General features: G+C 41.4%; 1 protein-coding gene across 2 annotated transcripts in view; it reads left to right on the forward strand.

Moving 5' to 3' along the window:
• The window catches only part of KLHL25 (kelch like family member 25), a 101,314-nt gene that overhangs the window by 22,620 nt on the left and 64,833 nt on the right, over positions 1 to 13,861 (forward strand). For both annotated transcript variants that reach the window (XM_075897040.2, XM_075897041.2), the window contains 2 exons: positions 1,015 to 1,173; positions 6,258 to 6,397. The gene's annotated coding sequence lies outside the window, so the exon portion shown is untranslated. The remainder of the gene's footprint in view (positions 1 to 1,014; positions 1,174 to 6,257; positions 6,398 to 13,861) is intronic.

Consider the following 13,861-nt stretch of genomic DNA (forward strand, 5'->3'; position numbering starts at 1 on the left):
TAGATGTAGCCCTGATGTTTAACTATACCTTTAGCTCTGCTCAAAGGAGAGTGATACATATCCAGACTAGAGAGGAGTGATAGAGATGGAAAAGAGAATAGTAGAGACACACATCACAGCTGATTGCAGGAAAGTCAAAGTACAGATGAGGGGCAATTGTCTGGATGCTTCAGCAGCTGAGTTTTCAGGCAGGGTGCATTCCTGGCACACTCAGGGCTCTATCTCATGGGGAATCTGGCATGTTCAAAGGCATAGGACAGGCCTGACAATCTTCCTTCTCCCATTATCTACAATCTACCAATGAGACCCAGGCCAGCTGTTCTCTGGTTGTCAAGACCAAATGTAGAAATCGAAGAGAAACATACTCTTCTCCCTGTCCAGGATTCCAGAGGGTTTAGAAAATGCAAACACTCTGAATGCATACCTGCTTAAACCAACACTCTGAATCACTTTTCTACTGAATATATATTGTTAATTAGAATGCTGGCATATTCCTGACTACAGGTCAAATGAATGCATAAGAGGATCTATGCACTCTTAGTGCTTGGGAATTTCTGCTTGCCTAAATTCAGCCTATAAAGAGTTAACTAGCTCTACGAGTCCTTCACACCCCCTGAACAGAATTCATTTGTCAAAAAGAAAACAGACTAAGAAACTATTTTAGATTTCCTCTGATACCCATTTAATTCTTGGGGTTTTTTTCTCTGACACTTGCAGCCCGCTGGTGCCAATTATGTAGGTTATATTTCTGCCAGCTTTGCTGTGATATTGTCTTTAATAATTCATATGAACATGTTTAATATGCTTATGTGATGCTGTGTGTGCATGTGTGTGTTGTGTCTTTCCCATTTTAGAGGCCATCTAGGCATGGAAATCCTTTATAAGATGCTTCAGCTGGGAGATGAAGTTGTCATTGCAAGTTTAATGAAGAAGGGGAAATTTAACCCAGAGAGAGTCCGCAGTAATATGATTTGCTTAAATATCCGTATCGAGAAAGGTGTCATTTCTTGGCAGGGTGAACAGAAGTTTCAGTGAAGCAAATTTGGGTCCATTGAACCAAACTCCTGCTTTGTGAGTTACAGCAGAGCAGAAAAGAAGAGTACCTACAGAGGGGAAAACACATATGCATGACTTGCATTTGTCTCAGAAGATTGTGAAGGGGATGTGCCTCAGGTCAGTCTAATAGTCAGCTGGCCTACTGGTCAGGCAGAGACTTCACTGTTCTTTTCAGTCTGCCCATCTTAAAGGGGCCCTGCCAGGCCAAATGAGACAGGCCTCCATCGCTGCTGTGGGTACTATGCCATGAAGAACACAAAATCCTCTTCCCTACCTCTTGGGATTTTGTCACAACAAAGAGTAGGGGAAACAAAGGAGAGGATTGCAAGCTCTCCCTCTCTATCAGGTCCCAAAAGTGGTGTTGGAACATTTTTAAGAGTGGGGGTGCTGACATAGCCCCTTTTCCTCTGTCCTACCCTCCCCCAGCTGAGGCTGGGGGCTGGCAACAGAGCCCCTAGTGCATGGGGCTGAAGCAGAGACCACATCCCATGTGCACATTTGGCAGCCAGGACTCTAGGCCCAGAGCCAGCAGCAGAGCCCCCAGCACACATGGCCAGCAGCAGAGCCCCAGGAGTGCAGGGCGACCTCTGGATCCCTGGGAGCAGGGCCGGCAGCAGAGCCTGCAGCTGCAGGGAGGCCACTGGGACCCTGGGTGCTAGGTTGGGATCCCAGACATGCTGTAGCACCCATCTCACCCCTAATTCCTGCACTTGTGGGTCCCAAGCCCAGGCTATAAAGTGATGTTACAGTGTCTGGATTAATCATTGGTCAACCCCAATTTACAATCCCCACCAGCTGTTTCCTATCAGGCTGTGGCTCCTGCATTTCAAATGGAGTCTAAGGAGGCAACACAGTGAAAATAAGAATGACCATTCCTCAGTAGTGATGCTGTATGTGTTGTGTCTTTCCCATTTAAGAGGCCATCTTAAACACAATACAACACAATACAACAGTTCAAGGGAGAAAGTGAAGAAGATTGCATCCAGTAGAAATTGAAGAGGCAGGAGAGAATAGATAAGTAGAAATTAATTATCTGAATTGGAAGATAGCCAGGAGAGTTAACACCCCTGCTTTTACGTAAAGAGCACTGGGATCTTTAATCACCAAGTCATCAGGATCCTGCTTTTACATATTATCCTAAAGACAGCACCTCCAGCAACACAGCATCCCCAACAAAATGCCAGGTCACAGGTTTAGCAATGATTTCCACAGAAGAATGACCCTCACTAAGTCACCAGCAACACTTCTGGAAGTCTATTGACTTTTCCTTAGGTCTCTCATACTGAGGCCCCACTGAGCTGTTGAGATCTAACACAGTTAGACTATGTCTACACTGCAGGCTTTTTGCGCAAGAACAGCTGTTCTTGCACAAAAACTTGCAGAGTGTCTACACTGCACACACGTTCTTGAGCAAATAAATTTACAGTAAAGCATCGGAAAATAGAGCTTCTTGCGCAAGTTATTCCTCTCCCCATGAGGAATAATCCCTCTTGTGCAAGAGCCCTTCCACAAGAAGGCAGTGTAGACGGGCAACAGGTGTTTCTTGTGCAAGAAAGCCCTATGGCCAAAATGGCTATCAAAGCTTTCTTGCGCAAGAGAGCGTCCACACTGCCATGGATGCTCTTGCGCAAAAGCACATCTCTTCCACAAAAGCACATGGCAGTGTGGACGCACTCTTGTGGAAGAACTTTTGCACAAGAACTCTTGTGTAAAACAGTTCTTGCGCAAGAAGCCTGCTGTGGAGATGTAGCCTTAAGGTATGTCTATGCTGCAATGCTATTTTGGGTTTCCAGAGGTATCCTGAAATAACTACCCCGCGTCTTTAGAATGCGTCTGCTATTTCACAATATAGGGGACACACTGTTCCGCCATCCCTGAAACCTCATTCTACGAGGAGTAAAGGATGGCTCAAAATAGCGTTTTATTTTGAAATTTGGTGCTGTGTAGACAATGCAAAATTTTGAAATATCCTATTTTGAAATAGACTCGAAATAAGCAAATTGCATATATTATTTCGAATTTTGGGTGCTGTGTAAACACACCCTTACAGTCCAAGATGGTAGAAGCAGACTCAGCAGCTTTCACACTATCCCCTCAATGTGCCACAGCATTTTAGTAAATCAAAATGAAATGTGCGTTTAGGAACCTAAAGAATCAAGTTGCCAAAAATGGGACTCAACTCTGCAATACCCCTTCCTTGCTCAAGTAATTCTCATTCATCCATCTGAATTAGGCCTTTGATCTTGCTGGCCTCAACAGCTGATAAAACTAGGACTCAGAATTCATCATCTCTGTCATGTGTCTCTCTTCATCCATCGTAAGGATTATTTTTAGACTTTTTCTCTGAGCCAAAAGGTAAGGAGACAATAATTTCCTTTGAGGCTGTAGCCAGCTGGCCTAATACAAAACCATTTAGTGGTCATTTCAAAAGAGGTTAAGAAAAGAGACTATCCTAAAAAGCTTCCTTGACAAGAGATATTTGGGAGTAAGAGCGGGCATGGATGTGCCACTATCAGATAAAAATTAAGAGCCATATATTATATAGCTGGCGATAAAATCCATGATATGCTCCTACTTCACCTCCAGTGTATTTGATTCTTCTCTAAGGCACAAAGTTACTCTCACAAAGAATCACTTTCATGGCAGGAGAAGGGCGAGAAAGAGATTTTTTTTGTCTTCAGAAAGAAGCTGTCTCTGCTTTTGAACTACTTCTCTCAACACTGATAAAATAGACCTTTCATCCACCTTTAAGTGTATCCATTTTAAGATAGAGTCAGTCAACTTTTCAAACTTAACACAACTCCATCAAAACTGTGTTGGCCTTGAAAATTGCATACAACCAGGATTTGAGCTAAGATTTGAAAGAATAAAAAATATGAAAAAAGTTCTCCAGCTCTTTATATATCCCTCGTAGCAAGTGTTCAGGCACCACCCTAACCCTAAGTCTAATCCTTTCTGGGAAAGACAATACAGCATGCCTAATCATTCAGGGCTTCTCTGTTTGGGGACATGAAGGAAAGTTAATCCAAATTAACTAATGGTGTGATATGGAGTGGGTTAAAACACATGACACCTCTGTGTGAACAACCTCATTCAGAATTAAAGTAACTTTAATTCGGTTATCTTTATTTGCTTCCAAAGTGAATTCATTTTAACTGAATTAAGGCCATTTTAGATCTAAATAATAGCATTCACACGGGGATTTGGCGAGTTTGAACTAATGCACTTTAAAAAGTAATTTGGTTAATTTTCTTGACTGCCCCTGTGTAGGCAAACTATCAGACTAGTGGTACTAGGGAAAGACTACATAAACCCTCATTCATACAAGTAGCCCTAATACAAAGAGTCTTATTGACTTAAATGGGACTCCTTGCATGAGTAAAGACCAATGGTGAAAGGTGTTGGATAGCAAATGGGGTCAAAGACTTCTGTTTTCCCCAGATCCGGACATTGAGAGTGTAAATTGTCCTGAAGGGACCCCAGTATAAAGAAATCAGTTTTAGCAGGAGAGAAGCAGAGTTTGGTCTCTATCTAATCAGTCTTTGGCCTATTAGTTGAGAAATGTCAATGGTGCAAATTTAAATGATATATTTTGGGCATGGAAACTGTCACTTAGAAGCTGGACTGGAGCCCCATCCCTGTCACATAGGTTACCAAAACACAACTCAGTGAATCCTGGATACGTTCAACTTGATTCTTCTCTCTAATTCTAGTTTTATACCAGTTTAACTAAATGGCATCTATGGCATTTCTCCTATTTTACATTAATGCAAGAAAAGACTCAGGATCATTAAGTCTTTGCACTGCTACTTCATCCCATTTTCCAACACTGATCTCCTGAGACATCCACTCCCAACATGCTGGGCCACAAATCAAATTCGTCCTAATCTTTTTTCTCTTTTGTAATGAGCATTTTATAGGAAAGAAAAGAAAAATATTATAGGCATGCATAGTGACTGAGCTGCACAACCACATGTAACTTTGAGATGTAATGTTGCAATATCAGATTATGAATATAATAGCCCAGGATATCTCATCTCATAAAGTCATTTCTTGATGGTACTCTGGAGAGACAGTAGAGACATATGTTCTCTTGGAGGGTTTGGAGATATTGCTGCTGAAAGTGGATACAGCTTTCAGCCCTTCATAACTCTTCTGAGCCCAGTATTTTCTGATGTGTAGGCTACAGCATGCTTTCATGTGAGGAGAACTGTCACCAGAAAAACAAATAAATAAACAAAAAAACATGTTAAGGTACAGAAAGTGGGGAGAGATAAAAGATCTATCCAATTTTGGGGTGTTGTCATCTCTCCTGTCCCAGTTAGAACAGGGGTGGGCAAAAGAGCCTCTTCGGGCTGGATCCAGCCCGCCAAGTGAGTGAATTTGGTCCGCAGAGGCCCTGCAGCTCCCCTGCCCCCAGTCCAATTAGGGCACCTAACGGTAACACAGTGGATGTGGGGAGGCAAAGGCACTCCCTCACCCCCAGACCAATCATTATCTGGGGTTGGGAAACCTGAAAGTATCTTGACCCCACCCCTTCTGCTTTATGCCCCACCCCTTCCTGTGTGGCCTGGGGACACTTAAAAAAATTCCAAATTGGCCCCTGGCGCAAAATTATTGCCCATCACTGAGTTAGAAAGATCTAATTTGAGGGGACACTTAAGGAATGAAGTTTGAAATCTAAGTCAAAGACAGCCTTTGGAGTTGCTTGGTGTCTGTTAGTCAAATGAACCTAAATTCCAGCTAGTCATTTTGTGCACAACTGTGACTGAACTAAATGGTTGTAAACAGCCAGATGCCAACAGGACTGCTACATTAGCATCTACTGCCATCTAGCAGTAGATCAAAATAGATATCTACATAAATGTAATTAAAACTATTCAAAAGCATAAGAAAGGAAAACAATATACCAGTGGGCCATTTCCTCAGCTCTGTTAAGCTATGTGCTGCTTTGATAATGCAAAGCAGGTGAGATTTCTTTTAGTGCAGATTAATCCTTTAGTGGTGGAAAGCTGGCTTGGCCAACTCATTCCACACCCCTTCATAGCATCCCCCACCCAGCAGAGGTGTTGTGGCTGAGGAAAAGTGGGCATATGCCCTTGCACTTTAGCGATCTCCAACTTTCAGAACTGTGCATAAATGCTGTATATCACAAAGCATCCCTAAAGCTGTCCTATTCTCTCTCACTTTTGGGGGCCCAGGTACCCAAACATCAGGGAGCAAGAAGTCACCTTTGCAACATTCCCATAGAGGCTGCACAGGTTGTCAAATGTCCAGTTCTGGGGATCTGACTCGTATCTCGCTCCATACTATTGCTTGCTTGGCTGAGAGAACAGAACATGTGAGTTTAATTTGTTCACTTCGAATTCTAATATCAATAACAATTAAACAAAGATGATTACTGATCACCATTGCACCCTGGAGGCCTCAATCAGTATCAGGCCCTCACTGTGTCAGAGTCCCTACCCCTTGCAATAGATGCAAAATCTTACACAGTGTATTGTGTGCAATCCTGTTGAAGTCAATGAGACATCTCACAGTGCATAACATTAAACATATGAATAAGTCTTTGCAGGACTGAGGCTAAAGAAGACTATCATGCCAATTTTTTAATTTTGCTTTCTATAACATTACAGAATTTCCCCTATGTTTCAAAATGATTTCACTGAGTGGAGCTGAGTTAAGTAATTTAGTGATATTTTATGATTTACACATTGACTTTGTAAATTTTCATTTGTTCCTAATGATTATTATGAATGCTTTGCATATATACCATGCCCAAGTAGCTTTGCAAGCATTAATTAATTCTCATAATACTCATGTGAGCTAGTAAGCTTGATTAAGCACAGATGAGCAAACTGAAACGCAGGAGAAATTAAAGAGCATGACCAAAGTCATGCAGTGAGTCAGTAGCAGAGTGAATATCCACAAGTCTTGACTCACAGTCCCTTGCCATCATCATTTCCTTTTATTCTCCTTACTACTCCAGATCAAATTCTGCCATCAATTATATTTATGCAACTTCATTAAAGCCAATGGGATTTTAGGGATGTAAATGAAAACAGTTTTTGGCCAGTTAAATCTCTGCAGTATTTGTATGCCTCTTTTTATAGACTGTTAAGTTGCAATTACCTTCGTGTTTCAAGCCAAATGTACATCTGATAAAAGCCACTCTGGGTAACATCCATAAGTATGACAAAAATGTTCAACATTAAAAGGTTTTTCAAAATGTGTTTTTAAATCTTCAACCAAAAAGAGCTGCACCATGATGTTATCTTCATAGATTTTCTGTGAGGTTTCTCTCCACATTGGTCTCAAAGAGCTGAAATATTGCTTGTTTTTCGAAAGGCTCTTCAGGCCTCAGTAAGTTGATTCACTCTTTATATCTATATATTACAGTTGCCATCTAGCTGTGTCTGACTTCTCAGTCACACAATCATCTTGAGCATGTCTCCTGTCATCTTTCTGTAGCTCCAGGCCCTTGATTTCCTCTCCCATTTTCCTTCATTTGTGGACAAATTCAACCCTACCTAAAGGTAGGCAAATATCCATCACCTTCAATAGAGCACAGTCTACTTCTATCAGCGCTGAATCTGATCTGTATTCTTCAACATAATTCTGACCAACAAGCCTTTCCTGTCTTCCCTACACATTGGGCGAACTCCTTGCCCCACTGATGTCAATGGCAAAGCTCCCATTGACTTCAAAGGGCAGGATCCAACTCATTGAATTTGATATGTCCTTGGGTTCTGGATGTAGATTGCCAGGGTTGCTGTGATCTATTTACATATCTTTATCTGTCAATCTCATCCACTATCTGTCTTGGCTTCTGTCCTGCTGTGCAGAGAGATAATGGGGACAGATTATGTTTCTTCATTCCAATTTCTTCTTAGGAAGGCTTCCTGCCCACAGACTCAGCTTCTTCAGCTTTTTCAAACGCAACTTTGTGGAAATGCTTGCTGCTCTTAGTGCTTTCCCTATGCAGAACGGAGTAGGCTTTCTGTAGGTGCACTAGTGATTTCCATAGGTACAGGGGGTCATTTCAATAATTCCTCTATGCTTACACTCTGCACAGCTGTTTGTGAACCTTAGGGAGCTAAGGCACTAAATAAAGGTGAGATCACATAAAAAAGGAGTTTTGAAAATTCCCTCTGCCCTTCCACAATAAGGAAAGTTAGCTTGAAAGGGCACAAAATGTAATGGAGGAATAGAATGTTTCCCAGTGCATGACAGGAATAAAGAGGGATGACACACAGTTATCTTTGTGTTGCATTCTGATCAGTCAGACAGCAGAGATAGCATGCTTTCCTTAGCCCTTTTGCACTCAGCATGCGACAAATATGAAGAGGTGCATAAAGGGGGAAGAGAGAATGCTGCTTTTCTGGTCAAAAGACCCCTTTGTATAAACTAGCAGAGGGAGCCTGCATGGAAACCCAAATGAGCCTGAGGAATATTCATACGCTGGTAATGTACCATGACTACTGCCTCCCAGCTCTAGATAAGTTGAATTAATAAACTGCCTTTCGTTGGTGACACCTCAGCATGAATTTTGCATTAGACTCAATTCAGTAAAGTTCACAACTGACATGGTTCCCTTTATGACGATCCTTTTCAATTGTTTTTTGTGCTGGGATGTCATAAAGATGTTTGAGTTGCTTCTGGCAGGGAGCTGTCTTTTATCTTGAGAAAGAGCTTTGGTAACCCACTCATGCCTACAGCACTCTTGAATTAAGTCTGCAGGCAAAGCTTCTAGTCCGTTTACACTATTAACAAGGCAGGCATTTTTTCATGTCAATGAAAATCTCAACGCTGGGCTTGTCACAGTGGAAAATTTCAGTTGTGGCGGGCAAAGGGAGATTAATGAAGGGAGCAGACATGATGTGATAACATCAGTGGACACCTTGTGCTGTTATTAAAACAATGTGAGTGGCTCGCCTCTGCCACTTAGAACTCTGGAGGCACTTGCCAAGTTTATCAGACCATGAATCTTCTCTTCCTTAATTGATAGGCAGGTGGCATGGCAGAGCAGTGTCCAGATTGTACAGGGAAAGATAAAAGCATCTTCAGATAGATAGACAACCTGATTATGAGATTTGTTTATCTCCTGATAATCACCATGTTAACTGTATCAGTCAGTGAGCTATTTCCTTCTGTTGATATGTAATCAGGAGATGGCTTGGCTGAAGGATATATTTGGATTAAGTTTAGGTGAGGATCTGAGCTTTGAGTTAGGAGCTAGCCTGGGTCACCTCTGGCATTTAGAATTCACTTCAATCCAGCTGTTCTGGTGCGAGCTTGGCCAAAATGGTGGAAAATTTAGGCAGTAGCTGTTCTTCTGAGCTTTACTTAATTTAAGATTCTGGCTCCCAAGCCATCAGATAAATAGAGCCTGTCCCCAAAAATCCTTGTGCATCCCCATTAAAGTCAGACATACACCACACTATCTACAAATAGGAATAAAAATATACCTTTCTCCCACCCTCAGGCTATGTCTAGACCACAGGCTTTTTGTGCAAGAAGCTTTTGTAGGAAGAGATCTTCCATAAAAACTTCTTGTGCAAGAGCACGTCCACACTGCAAAAGTGCATCGAAAAAGCGATGTGCTTTTGCAAAAGAGAGCGTCCAGACTGCATAGATGCTCTCTTGAAAGTAAGTACTGATTGGTATGCACAGAATGGCCACCAGGTCACCTATCCTTTTTCCTCTTTCCTCTTTTTGTGCAAAAACCTCCTCTTCCCCATCCACACACAGCTTTTTGCGAAAAACTCTGTCTCAAAAAGGCTACTTCCTCAAAGACAGAGGAATACCAATTGCACAAAAACCCTTCTGATCTTTCGATTCTCTTGCACAAAAATGCGCTTGAGTTATGGATGCTCTGTGAGTTTTTATGGAAAAACGCCTGTTTTTCCACAAAAATTCTGTAGTGCAGACAGCCTCAGTATGTTATATCTACTTAGTTGGTAAACTGTCCAGAGCAGGACTGTGTTTATGGATATATACAATGCCTAGCATAATGGGGCCCTGATCTCAGTTAGTCACATCCCCATGTGTTGAGATATTCAAAACTGCCTACAAGATTTAGATACATACTGTTTGTTAAAAGTAATGGTCTAAACCCCTAATCTGCTGTGAAAAGCTCAATACATGAATACATATGATATGATATATGATTTGTTATATAATACGATCAGCAGATTTCATCAGCATGAACTTTGGATGACTTTGTCATTGCTCAGAATGATAAAGATACTACAGGTTGAACCTCTCTGGTCCGACACATTCAGGACCTGATCGTTGCCATATCAAAGAATTTGCCAAACCATGGGAGGTCACTATTGGGCATCACCGACACTTCCACTTCTTAGTGGGCTGTTAGAAAACATTTAGCACAGAACACTGATAGCAAGGACTGGTGTCTGTAAACAAACTTTATGGGACCACAGGAAACTTAGCCACAACCATGATATGTGGACATTTGGCTAACTGAAATCATGCCAGATTACGGATGGTACTGGACTAGACAGAGAGTACTGGATTAAACTGTAGTTGGTTATGCAGCTCATCCCATAGGGGTCATCAAAACCTGTATATCAACTTATCCCATCACAGAGTCTGTAGATGCCTGACCAGAAAAGTTACTTCAGAGAGCTTTTAAAAAAGTGTATTTCGATTATTTTTCATTCTCTTCTTGCAAAGCCAGGTGCCTTACTTACCCTGAGTCCCACTCAGAGAGGGGAAAAATACAGCACATTTTAAAAATATCTAAAAATGACCAAAAGCAGCATTTCTATCCATAATACCGTAGGAAGAGTGGAGCATAAGAGAGGGGTAGGTGCTCCAATTTCTAGCAAGAATGGGAGACAGCAGAGTTTAAAGTCCTATTTATGTTCAGTCTAGTACTTGTGCAGGACTGAAACATACCCCTCATGGGTCTCACGCAAGGTTACCTGAGTGGATTTCCCCCCATTTGGAGAGCAGACAGAGGAAACATCTTTCTGGTGGATTGATTGATAAAAGGACAAGCTGCTTAGATGTCTGGAATGATGCAATAAATCTGGAGGTGGTAGATTAGTGGGCATAGTACAGCTGAGATTTGTCAAAGGTAAATGACTAATGAAATGATATGACACATCTCTGAAGGATATCACATGGCTCCACAAGATAGCATGTGAATATCAGCTCCCATATATATGACGTGTCCACGTATAATTTATTAATATTACAGAATCCTTGTGACAGCAAATGCCTTTGTTAAGGTTGGAAAAGAAGATGCCTATAGCTTTCTGTCTATGGGCCTGATCCTGCAAACTCTTAATTGTGAGACCAGTCTTTTAATCTGTACTCCTAGGAGATCTTCCCTCTCCCTCGGCACTCTTACCTTAAGACTGAGCATGCTGCCTCCACAGGAGCTTCTAATTAATTTAACCCCAAGTGCAATACTGGCAAAATTTCCTACTAGCAATTAACAAGAAATAAAAGTCAGCACTGAGACAGGAATAGGGTTCCTCCAATCTCTGATGATCTTGGAACGTGGGAGTTATGTGCATGCATTGTGAGAGGAACAGACACCTCTGCTTTTAATTAAGCATAAAGTATGATACAGATAATAAAGGAACAGAGGACGGAGGAATCTGAGATATTAACTGTCTGATCAACAATGCAGCAAATACATCTGAGATTGGGAAGGAGAGGTGTTTGCATAATTCAGCATCCCTTAAATGTCCCTAATGATTTCCCAATATTTCCCTTTTTATAGCAATTATAAGATCAGAATCTAGACCCTGTCTCTGTTTGCTTTAAGAGCCTGTCTGCCCTTCGGACAGATTCAGACTTGATCTCCAGTCCATCCTTGTCCCTAGGAGAATCAGGCTCAGAATATCTTTGATTATCACACCAGATACCAAAATAACTACGACAGCCTCCTCCTCCTTTTCACTCATGGGCTCCCAGTGATTCTTCAGGGGTGCAACTGATATCCGTGCAGGACACCAAAGGGATTTGCATCCCTTTGCCTCCTGGAAATACACTAGTTAGGTTCAGGCCCTCTCAGAGAATAACAGAGACCTAGGCCACTTTGAGTTTAGAGGCCCCAGCCCAGTCCAAGCCCCAGCTCCCCAGCGTATCTAACTTCTCATCCACAGGGTCATACTAAAACCAAAAGAATATATGAAAATGAACACTTGAGTCATTATACCAATAGCATGTATATTAAAAATGTAACTTTAATTGTGAGTTTCCACTGCAAGCAAAACTCTTCATTTTAGTATCAGAGGGGTAGCTGTGTTAGTCTGAATCTGCAGAAGCGGCGAGGAGTCCTGTGCCACCTTATAGACTAACTGAAGTGTCTTTGCCCACGAAAGCTTATGTTCCAACAGTTCAGTTAGTCTATAAGGTGCCACAGGACTCCTCGCCGCTTCTTCATTTTAGAAATGCTTTTCTGAAATGCTTTTCTGGCTCTAAATCAAGCGGAGATTCTCCCTCTTTTGCTGCTGTTGGCATTTCTGTGTCTTGACTAATGACCTCCTCATTTTGAGGCAGTGGCATTAAAATGTCATTTATGGGTACAAAGTTTTCATCATCAAAACTGAAAGTGTCACTGTCAGTATGATGACCATCTAATGGCTGTGGTGTCTTTTTTACAAGAAATGATGTTATAGGCTTTAAACTCTTAACTGCTGCTTCACTCTGCTGCTTTCGCCGTCTCTTACTTGCACCACTTTCAAATTTTTTGCTTCATTTTTATAAAGGGGTTCTTTTAAAACACTGTAACACACAATAAATTAATTTGCTAAAGGCTATTGGTTATACAAAATTTTAATTGTATATACTTTTCAATTAATATTATATAAGGATAGTTTGGGGGTGTTATTTATTATGGCCCTTATAACCAGAGCTCAACTAATTAGGCAATCTACTCACCAGTGGCGAGTAGATTTTAGCCCAGTGGGGCCGCACAGTGTGGTCAGCGCATGCACAGCATGTGCTTCCATACGGCTGGCAAGCAGGGCTCGCCGCTGCTTGGCGAGCCCTGCTTATAACCATATTTCAAAGTCTTGAAATTTTGTCTGCTAAATGTTCCCGTTATTAAATTCCTTTAAAAACTGGTACGTTATTATGAATATGAACATGGGGCGATTGCCAGATTAGATATAAAGTTTATTAAACGACTAGAATTAAAAGTTTATTATCACAAAAAAAAAAGCCTTTAAAGGTGAATCTAAAACCGGACAAAGAGGTAACTTACAGCTGAGCCTGATACAGTTATTGTATATGAAGATACATAAGAAAAAACAGGAATACAAAAATCTCCTATGCAAAGATAAACATCTGATTTAAAAGCTAAACTCATCCTCAGACCAAGCAAAATCACTTTATAGTAACAGAATTAATTACGACTTTCAAAACATCTAAACTATGCAAAGACTGTAAACAGTGTTTCATAATGCAGAATCACTAATCACAAAGAAGCTACTCCAGTCTCCAGTCACGCAGATGAAAACTCTGATGTGACCAAAAAATTGGTGAAAGCCCAAGGTCCCACAATGATTTGAATCAATTTTTTGCAGGTATATATAGCTTCGTTTGTTGTCTCAGCTATAACTCCAAGGGCTACATCTAGACTGGCATGATTTTCCGCAAATGCTTTTAACGGAAAAGTTTTTCCGTTAAAAGCATTTGCGGAAAAGAGCTTCTAGATTGGCAGGACGCTTTTCCGCAAAAGCACTTTTTGCGGAAATGCGTCCGTGCCAAACTAGACGCGGTTTTGCACAAGAAAGCCCCAATCTCCATTTTCGCCATCGGGGCT

The sequence above is a fragment of the Pelodiscus sinensis genome, chromosome 14 (assembly GCF_052426305.1).
Source record: "Pelodiscus sinensis isolate ZL-2025 chromosome 14, ASM5242630v1, whole genome shotgun sequence".
In the NCBI taxonomy this organism is placed as follows: domain Eukaryota; kingdom Metazoa; phylum Chordata; order Testudines; family Trionychidae; genus Pelodiscus; species Pelodiscus sinensis.